The 10,976-nt window shown below is 46.3% G+C and overlaps 1 long non-coding RNA gene across 1 annotated transcript; it reads left to right on the top strand.

Moving 5' to 3' along the window:
• The first annotated feature begins 230 nt into the window (after positions 1–230).
• On the top strand, positions 231–8,843 carry LOC135173440 (uncharacterized). The gene is made up of 3 exons (XR_010301335.1): positions 231–291; positions 7,199–7,286; positions 8,468–8,843. It is a non-coding gene; the product is annotated as an uncharacterized LOC135173440 (long non-coding RNA).
• The last annotated feature ends 2,133 nt before the right edge of the window (positions 8,844–10,976 follow it).

The raw sequence follows: 10,976 nt of genomic DNA, 5'->3' as shown, positions 1-10,976 counted from the left end.
TTCTGATACAATAAGTAATCATTTAACATCCTATTCAGTAAACTCCTAATCTGTAAGATCCAGTACAATGAAAAGATAGAAACAGCATTAAGATTTGATGTCAATACTCATAGGTAGCAAGATATAAAAATATGAGTCTGTCACTTTAAGAGTCAAATTGCCCAAGCTCCATGCAGAGGAGGGAGGTGGGGGAGGAGGAGGGAGAGAGGGGGCAGGGTGCTCGTGACCCGCAGAGCTGGCTCCATTTTCAAGCCGGGACAGGAAGGGAACTCTGCTGAGCTCCGCAGCCAGGTGGGGGGGGGGGGGGGGGGGGGGGGGGGGTGGGGAGTGTGCTCCGCTGAGCTCCACAGCTGGGGAGGGGTGTTTTCTGCTGGCAGATAGACTCTGAAAGCTGGGGGGGGGGTGCTCTCTGTGTGGGCGCTCCTGCTGGTTCTGCTTTTTCTCTGTGCTTTTTGTCCCTTTGTCCCTTCAGCAATGTGCTGTTACTGGTTAAAAAGCAAAAGTCTCTGTCCTGCATCGCATGTTGTCTTTGGCGGGGTCACGGTGGTGGGGGGGCTGCATTCCAGACGTTAAACAGACCCTGCGAATGTGGAAGGAATGCACCGCAGCAGCTGGCAGTTTCGACATGGTACTCATGGCTGCAAGCAGCCACTTTGCATGGCAGTCCCGAAAAACTTTTACAAGCTGAGAAGCTTTCACAGCTTGCCATCATTGGGTGGCTATTTGCAATCGCCATTATGGGGTGGTGGGAGTAGCTACTGGTAGCCGCCATTATGGGTGCTGGTTGGAGGTGGTTCCCGGTGATGCGCGGTCACCATTGCACCAAAAGTAGGGGGGGGGTGTGGTCTCCATTGAGCGGCAAGACTCCGAAAGTGAGGGGGGGAGAGGTTTGCTGCTTTACAGCAACAGCTGCTCCCGGGAGGATCTGTCTGTGCGCGATCACCACTCCCGGGAAATGCCCATCTGTATGGTTGCATCCGCCGTCGCAACAGCTGCTGCTACTGGAACAATCCCTATCTCTATAGGTGATTCCAACATTCAGTAGATGCCCATATCTATGGTCACACCTGTCCTCGCAGGAACTACCCCCATGGTTAGTACCGGGTTGCCTGAGAGAGAAGAGAAAAAAAAAAAGGAATAAAAGCGAGTTTCCCCAACAGGGCTTATGGTAGCGTCCAATCCCTTTCATTTCTGCCAGCTCCTTACTGCGTGGAGCAGAAGCAATGTTTCATCCCCTCATTGGGGCCCCAGCAGCCCAAGGGCCGGGCTTAGAGCATTGTCGATCATGGCCTGGAGGCCTCTTGGTGGTCAGGATGCAGGCCTCAGTGCCTGGCCGCAGTGATACAGTGGTTCAATTAGCCTGTTCAAGCACCATTTGTCAGGGTCCGGAGGCTGTCGAGAGGCGAGATCGGGGTACTGACAAGTCAACTCAGCAGCTTGCTATGCATCAGTACAATTTTATTAAGGTAGTGCAGTGTCTTACGTAGTGCTCAAAGGAGGTGTATTCAGCCAGCCTGGGGCTGCAGCAAGTAGACAGTACAGATTGGCCCCAAGCCACGTGCAGAGTGCAGATAGGTTACCCTGTAGCAAAACAACCTGTGGTTCCCACCCTAGGGGGCTGGCAGGCTCAGCCCCCTGGAGCTGTGTCCACCCCAGGGGCCAGCAGATCCAGCCCTCTGCAGGTGTGTTTGGGTTGCTCACTTGTCCACAGCCTAGCTTCCTTGAGCCAGCAAGCTTAAGGACATCTCCCATCACAAGGTCTCATGTTTACAGCTCATGTCCCTCTGCAGGAGAAATTCTCCCACAGATCCTCATCTAGTCCCATGGACTTGTGGGTGTCCAGGTGGCTCAGCAGGTCCTGAACTAATTCTTCATGAATTTCCAGGGCAACACACCACTCCCCGACCCCATCCCCCAGTTCAAGAGGCCACTTGCCTTGAACTCCTCCCTTCTTACTGTTGAAAACTGAGGCGAAGAAGGCATTGAGGACCTCAGCCTTTTCCTCATTGTTGATTATAGTGTTCCCCTCCTGGTCCAGTAAGGAGTGGAAGCTCTTCTTGCTCTTCTTTAGAATTGATAAATTTATAAAAGTGCTTTTTATTATCCTTCACAGAGGTGGCCAGCCTAAGTTCTAACTGGGCCTTAGCCTCTCTAATTTTTTCTCCTGCATAACCTGGTTATATATTTTTATAGGATATCATCTCACACCAATCAATTTCTCCCCTCTGCCACAATTGGTGTAGGCAGCAGAATCCCCTCTGCAACAAAATCACACCTTATTTTTCTTGTTAACAAGGTATCCATTATATATTCTTTTTGAGATAAGGTAGCCAGCAACTGGTGGGAACCGAGGTCACAATCTGGTTGTTATTATCCTTCTTCACTCTACATTCCCACAGCTTTCCTCACCACCTGGGCACATGGCTTGCTTATATTGAATTGTGTCTCTGTTACAACCCTGTCACTGAGGGAGAATTCTCAGTACCTACACCAGTTTTGGCAGAGAGGAGAAATTAATTGGGGTGAGATAGTATTATATACAAATATATATTTATTAAACTCAATATTCTGGACTCTTGCCACCCCCAAACACTGTATATTAATATTCATATTCATTACACAGTTATGAAAACATTCTAGGATAAAATATGTACAGGAGCTTATTAATTACTAGCAAACATTCAAATTATAAACAGAGAGAAGAGTTTTCCCCGTGGCTTAATGCCGCTCGGGGTCTGTACACTATTTGTCCAGCCGAGAGGGCTGAAACTGATTATACTCTATGGCAGGCAACTTATATTACAGGGGTATTAAAGCTTTTACTCACAATTCTTTTTAATCAATAATCACCTTGCAGGGCTACGTCACAGCCTATTGCAAGTGTCCGAACTTCAGGGGGATCTCTGCCCGTGGACTTTGAGGATGGAATCTTCCCGGCTTGAGGGGAAAGGATGAATCTTCCCAGCTTCTGGGGAAATGACTCTGACTTGATTCTCCTAGCGAGGATACAATCTCTGTCTTTGGTGCTGCTGGCTCCTTCTGGAGGTTTCTGTCCAGGAATTCTCAGCTGGCAGGATCTCAGGTATAGGAGGAGAATATTGTGCTGTCTCTGGCACGGTTCTAATGGCTGGCAGGCCGTGTGTGCAGATAATTCAGAGTCTGCTTTCCTGGTTATCTCAGTGGCAGTGGCATGCTTACCAGGCAATGATAGGCAGCAGGCATGCAGGATGTGGGCAGCTGCTGGGAGTCCGAGCTCCATAGGTAAAGGCAAGCAATACAGGATCTGGTCTTGATAACACAGTGGTGTGCAGATGTGCAGAGCTGGCTGGAGATTATAGGCTCCACATATATATATAGGCAGGCTTACATGAGCTCTGCAAGAAAAGTATGCAGACAGGTGAGCTGTGAGTGAGGCTCTGAGTGTGAGCAATGGTGTCCGAGACGGGGTCTGAGCGGCTGAGCTATCAAGGTAGCATCTGAACATCTGACCACTTTGTCCACCTGTGCACCCCTATTTATTGAATGTGGGCCAAGAATAATTGGCCCTTTGGCCACTATAATGACCAAGTCAGCCAAACCTTACCATAATAGGCAAAAGGGCATTTGTCTGGAGTTTCCCAAATATGAGGATCACATGGACTTACCCCAGGGAGACATGAGCTGGGTGTGGGGGGGCTTACACAACCTGTTTACAACCAGGAGTCCTGGCAGAAAAACATGTCCAGTCAAGGCAAGGCATAAGCAAGCCTATTTTTTTTGGGCCTACAGGCCCTCCACGACAAACCCCCAGGTCCTTTTCTGTGAGACAGATTTCCAGCCATACTTCCCCAGGCCTGTAGCCTTGCTTGGAGTTGTGGCCCAAGTGCAAGACCTGTCATTTGGCCTAGTTGAAGGTCATGCCATTCACATCGGCCTATTGATCTAATCTATCCAAGTCCCTCTCTAACGCCTCCTTACACTCCTGCAGATCAACACTGTCACCCGGCTTGATGTCATCTGCAAAGTTACTGTTGATGTACTCTACGTCTTCATCAAGGTCATTAATAAAAATGCTAAACAGAAGTGGTCTGAACACTGATCCCTAAGGAACACCACCTGTGACTCGCCACTAGCTGAATTTAACTCTGTTGACCACCACTCTTTTGGCCCTTTCTCCAGACAGTGCTTTATCCAGTAGAGCTTTTCTCTCATCCAAGTAGCAGGGTCACCTTGTCATAGAAGGAGATCAGGTTCATCAGACAGGACCTGTCCCTCATAAGCCCATGTTGACTAGTCCTTTTCCCCTCGTTGTTCTGTATAGGGTATATAATAGCCTTCAAGATGACCTGATCCATGACCTTCCCTGATACTGAGGTCAGACTGACAGGTCTATTGTTTCCTGAATCCTCCTTTCTTCCTTTCTGGTAGATAAGTATGTCACATTTGCTACCCTCCAGTCCATTGGCACCTCCCCAGCCAGGACATCAGGTAAATAGTGGAAAATGGCCTGGTGAGCACATCTGCCAGGTCCTTTATCTGGCAGCACATCAGCCAGCTCCTTGGTTGTAGCCCATCTGGACCCAAAGACTTGTGTGGGTCTAACCAGCTTAGCAGATCATTGACCACTTCCTCATTTATTGTGATGACCTCATTTTGGTTCTCCTCCCTAACTCCTAATTCATGAATCTAGGTGTCCAGGGAATTGCTGATTCCAGTGCTAAAGACTGAGGCAAATAAAGTACTAAGCTCCTCAAATTTTCCTCATCCTTAGTGACTATGTTTCTCTCTACATCCAATAAAGGGTGGAGATTTTGCCTAGTCATCCTTTTGTTGTTGATGATTTTGTAGAACTTTTTCTTATTACCCTTAATGTCTGTAGCTAGTTCCAGCTCTAGGTGTGCTTTGGGTTTCCTAATCTTCTCCCTACATCTGTAGCTTCACTACAATTTTATAGTCCTCATGAGAGGCCTGTCTCCTCTTCGAAAAGGCATAAAATCTCCTTTTGTTCTTGAGGTCGAGCCAAAGGTCTCTAACCATCTAGGCTGGTGTCGCGGATGAGTATTCTGCCAACTACACTAATTCTGAACTCTTGCCACCCGCAACCACTGTATTTTAATATTAATATGGATCTACATGGTTATGGAAGACATTATAGGAATATATCAAACAGTAACTATTATAATAACTAGCATATTCAAGCAATAAACAGAGAGAGGAGTTTCCCCGCAGCTTAATGCCACTTGAGGTCAATATGCTGCTTGCCCAGCAGGTGGGCTGAAGCTCTTTCTGCAATAGCAAGAGGCAATAAAAATTACAGAGGCATTAAAGCACTTACTTAAAAATTCTTACTAATTATCAATCACCCTCTGGGGCTACATTACAGCCTATTGCAAGTGTCCGAACTTCAGGGGATCTCTGCCTATGGACTTTGAGGCTGGAATCCTCCTGGCTTTAGGGGAAAGGAGAATCTTCCCAGCTTCTGGGGAAAGGACAGTCTCTGACCTTATTCTCCTGGCATCGGATGCAATATCTGCCCTTGTCTCCTGGCTTCTTCTGGACACTCTGTCCAGGGATTCTTAGGCAGGACTTCAGGTGCAGAAGGAGTACGATGTAACGTGTGATAGTTTGGGCATTAACCCGCCCCCCCTCACTTTTGGAATTGCCCCAGCTAACTCAGACGGCTTCTGGAAATATAAATGAAGCTATTTATTTTACAGCAGCAAATATACAAGCAGCTATTTATAATATATACAGTTATATACAGAGATATACAAAGGATGAACAATACAGAAGCACAACTCCCCTCCCAGAAACTTGAGTCCCCAGGAGGGGCTCTCAAACCACCCCAACACCTCCCCCAGCCCTCTCAACCTTACCCCAGTTCTCAGGAAGAAGAGAGGTGCAGCCAAGAGGTTAGGGAGCAAGGTTAGTGGCAGCAAGGTTAATGAGATGTGACTAGGTCTGAAGGCAAAGGCGGAATGAAAGACAAAATGGAGAATGTTTTACTTCTTCTTCCCAGAGTTCTCAGCATGACTGTGAGAGAAGGAGACACAATTGTTTTTCATTTCACTGCCCGTTATCTAGTTCTTTTACCAAAGCATTCTAGCTTGCTTCAAACTAGCACAAATGCTGGCCATGCAAGCCAATCACGTGCAGAAAATCCATGTCTGGTTCCAGGTAACTCGGTGGCAGTAGAACTTACCAGGCAATGATAAGGCAGCGGACATGCAATAGGGTACATGGCTGCATGGGAGACTGAGCTCCGAAGACACAAGCAGGCTTAAGCGTAATAATGAACACAAGTGAGCGAGCAAGTGAGTGAGCAATGCAGGTCAGCCTGAGCACATTGTGCAGAAGGAGTACGATGCCGTGCAGTCTCAGCACGGTGTCATGCTGGCCACACAGGGCAATTGCATGCAGACAATCCAGGGCCTAGTCCTGGTAACTCAACAACAGTGGAGTCTACCAGGCAATAATAAGGCAGCGGCCATTCAACAGGGTACATGGTTGCATGGGACACTAGACTTCGTAGATAAAGACAGGCAATACAGGATCTGCTCCTGGTAACTCACCACAGTGGCATACAGGTGTGCACAGCTGGCTGGGAGCCCATGGGAGACTGTCTCCATAGAGAAAATTAGATAGCACAGGCAAATATCATCAAAGGAAGCAGGCAGGCAGGCAGGTAGGCAAGCAGGCATCAACAAAAAGCTTAAGCAGGCAGGCAAGCACATTGTTTATCTGTGTAGCCTTATTTATCAAATGTGGGACAAGATTAATGGCTCTTTGGCTATCAAAATGACCAATCAGCTTGGCAGTTAGCCAAATTATACAACAATAGGCAAAAGCCACAAACTTGCTTTTCCCTAATTTGGGAAAAGCACGGGCCTTGCACTAGACAGGCACAAGCCAAGTGTGTATATCTTATACAACCATGGTACACAACCTGGGTCCTGGGCAGGCCAAACTTTATGGCTCCAGGTGTATTGTGTCCGTTTATGTGTTTACCTCTGGTATGGGCAGAAAAAACATATCCAGGCAAAGCAAGGCATGGATAAGCTTATTTTTGGGCCTATGGGCCCTCCACGACAGGTTTATGCAGATGGAATTGTTTGTCCTTGACTAGTTAGGCTAATGTGTATGCATGTGCCTTGTGGCCCTGAGGGTATTTATTGAGACCAAATGATCAGTAAATGTCTCTGGCACATTTTGGCTGCAGAGCTGATCGAGAGAACATTGTGGGCACGGCTGCTGATCTTGAACTTTCTGCTCTGTTCTGCTGCTCCGCGGTTCCGGGGGACCTTCAGGTAGGCAGGGGGGACGGCAGGGCTGTTGTCTGGAGGGATTGAGAGAGGCTGTGATGAGGGCTCATAACGTCAGCCACGGGAGGTTTAAATCCCCGCTGGGTGACACGCGTGCTGCCATTTAGGCTGCAGAGCTAGCCTCCAGGAGCTGGGAGCCTTTTTTTTTTTTTTTTTTTGTCCCTCTTCCTGTTTCTGACTGTCAATGTCACTGTGCACTATACCTGTCACTCGCACTACGAAGGGCAGGAAAAGCACGTGCATGCAGACAGACTCGACCCAGGAGCACACAGGAGTCCAGGCTACTGGCTGCAGGGAGTGCTGGAGCCTCTCACTTGCTGTAGAAGGAGAAGGGGTGAACAATTGCACCAGGTGTGAGCAGGTGAACTTTCTTCTCACCTTGGTGGCAGAATTGAAAGATGAAGTGGCTGAGCTGAAGGACGAAGTATCCAGGCTCAGGTCAATAAGGGAGAATGAAATGGAGCTGGATCTGTGGGAGCAGGCACTGAAGATAGCCCCTGATAAGGCAATTGCCCCTGGAAACAGGGAGGGATGGGTACAGATCCCTGTCAGGGGTAGTGAGGGAAATCCACCCCGGTCCTCTCCTCCTCTTCCTCTGCCCTTGCACAACAAGTATGAGGCCCTGCATGCAGAGGGCACAGAGGATGAGAGCACTGAGGAGCGTCCAACTGTGATGATGCCTAGGGTGGAGCAGTCCCCACCAGCTGTGGTGACTAGCTCCACAAAGAAAAACAAAAAAAAGAGAAGGGTCATAGTTGTTGGCGACTCGGTCTTGAGGGGGACAGAGGGACCCTTGTTGCTCTTGTCATGGAGGGTATCAGGCCTCTGTTGTGCATGTTACAGTGCCTCACACTGAAGGCCAAAGCAATCGCAAAACCAAAAAAAATCTTTCTAGTACCCATGAGAAGATTCCTCCCTAGGAAGGGTAAAAGGTAAACACTGACTCTGTTTTGGTTTCGGGGGACTTTGGTTCCCATGTCCACTCAACACCTGTCAAGGGGCTGACTCTGGGTGGTCTTACGGGTTGTTTATGGTAAGAATTGTCCAATTGTATGAGTTGATTATAATTTGCACCAATTTGTTAAAATAACATAAAAATCGCCTGAACTGGTTAAGCACAACCCTCTTAAACATTATAAAAATGATGTGTCTGCTTTAATCGAGAGCTCCTGCTCTCTAGCTCCTGTGCTCCTGTTGCTCCTGCACTTCAGCTTCTGCCAGCTCCTATGATCTCTCAACCCTGCTGAACCTGCTCAGCACGGAATCAACAACATCCAATCCTCGGAGGTCCGGACAATGCCCTAAACTCCAATAATACTTTGAAACTCTGCCGAACTGCTTGGAACAGTGAGTAACCAACAGACTCTTTATTTAGAGACTGACTGACTTCTCAAGACTCAAAGAACTCTCTTAAAATCAAAGACTCTCTTTATTTAGCTGCTTCTATGACTGTGGACCAAGGAATCTACAGGGGATAGTCATAAATAGGTTCGGGGAAGGGGATTTCTCATACTTTAGTAATAAATCATACAACTTCTTTTATATTGGCCTCGCATGTTTTTCCCCATAAATTTCCCCAAATGACGTTTTACGACAGCTCTCTTCTGTCAGGTGACCAGCACCAGAATGAGAGGACACAGCCTCAAGCTGCGCCAGGGGAAATTTAGGCTTGAGGTGAGGAGAAAGTTCTTCACTGAGAGAGTGATTGGCTACTGCAATGGGCTTCCCAGGGAGGTGGTGGAGTTTCCATCCCTGGGGCTGTTCAAGGCAAGATTGAATGTGGCACTTGGTGCCATGGTCTAGCCTTGATAATTGTGATAAAGGGTTGGACTTGATGATCTATGAGGTCTCTTCCAACCTTGGTGATACTGTGATACTCTGATAATGTGATACAATTCACATTGAATGGTCTGGAGTCCTTGTGGTATTGCCTTTGATCACACTGGTCTGTGAGGGCCTTGACCATGTTTCCTGTAGACAAACAAGCAAGCAAGCAGCTAATTCTGCAACATTTGGCACACTAAACAGTGGGACCTGACCCCCCTCAGGCGCATGGAACAGTGAGACTTGATGTTGCAGATGGGGTATTCTACGACCTACGCCGATTAGGCAGAGGGAAGAAATTAATTAATCGATGCCATGGTTTAATTTTTCCTTTAGTTTATCATTTTTTTTGTATTAGTATAGTTAAGCATAAGAGTTTATTATAGGGATATTATAGGATATTTTTTCCTCTTAGTTTTTTTTTCCTTTTAAAGATAAAGATCATGTGAACACAAGACAAAACAAATAGAGAGGTAACATGGTTATGATTTTGGCAAGGTAAATATAGCAAAGATTATTGGATCCAGTTTTCACAACAGATTGGGCATTGGTTTTCTGTGGCACAAAATAATGTCACACTTTAAGAGATGTGTGACAGTCAATTGCAGTTATACCATCACACTTATGCAAGTTGTATGCTCAGATATTATACTTTGCCCCTGTTTGTGCTAATTGCACACCATCGCATTCACAGAAAGAAAAAAAAAAAATAAAAAAAAAGGGGGGGGGAAGAGAAATGTGCTTGGGTTTGTTTGTTTTGATATCAGCTTGTTCAGTCTGTTTTCTTGGCGGTGAGCAGAGGTCTTGCTCAGATGGCTGTGCATTGGAATGTATACTGAGATATGGTTGTGCTTTGATCATGCTTAATGAATTTAGGTACTTCACAGGCTTCTAGCAACGCTCTTTTAATGAATAGGCAATTGCAAAATTAGAGTTACCAGTTCCACCTTGTGTTATTAGGGGCCGACCTACACATTGGACAAGATGAGGAACAGCTGCCTTTGTTAGTAGTGTTTTGGGGTGTTGTGTTTTTTATTCCTTTTGCAAGGGCCCTGCAAACTGGGTGAGAAATGCTACCTTCATTACAAAAACAAAAAAAAGGAGGAATTGTGGGAATGTAAAGTGAAGAAGGATAATAACAAGTGGATGATGACCTTGGTTCCCACCAGCTGCTGGCTACCTTATCTCAGAAAGAATAGATAATGGACACCTCATTAATGAGAAAAACACGGTGTGGTTTATGCTGATGGAGTGGGTTGTCCTTGACTAATTATGTTAATGTGTAGGCGAGTGCCTTGTGGCCTGGAGGGTATTTATTGAGAGATGAATGATCAATGAATGTTACTGACATATTTCACATTGAATCTTCTGGAGTCCATATGGTATTGCCTTTGATCACACTGATCTGTGAGAGCCTTGACTATGTTTCCTGTGGGCAAAGAAGCAAGCAAGCAGCTAATTCTGCAACAGAAAGCCAATGGCAACCCAGCTTGTATTAGAAATGTTGTGCCTGATATGGGGATATGAAAAAATAGAAAATAGCATAGAGTAGAACATTATGACTAATTAAGTATATGAAGAAATAGGGGATAGCATAGAATAGAACATTATGACCAAAAGTATATCTACACTGGGAACTTAGAAACAAAATAGGTAATCATGAAATCACATAGAAGTAGATGACTAACAAGGAGAGAAGCTGGTCTTAATCACTAACAAAGGATGTATTTGCAAGTAGCAATATGAAAGCATTCCAAGGATATCTAAAGAGCGAGGCAAGAACAAGTACATCATAATATTATCTGGGAAAAGAAGAACTGACCAGCACTCATCATAAACCTGTCATGCCAA

The sequence above is a fragment of the Pogoniulus pusillus genome, chromosome Z, assembly GCF_015220805.1.
Source record: "Pogoniulus pusillus isolate bPogPus1 chromosome Z, bPogPus1.pri, whole genome shotgun sequence".
Taxonomy (NCBI): Eukaryota; Metazoa; Chordata; class Aves; order Piciformes; family Lybiidae; genus Pogoniulus; species Pogoniulus pusillus.
This window is presented reverse-complemented; position numbering and strand designations above follow the sequence as displayed.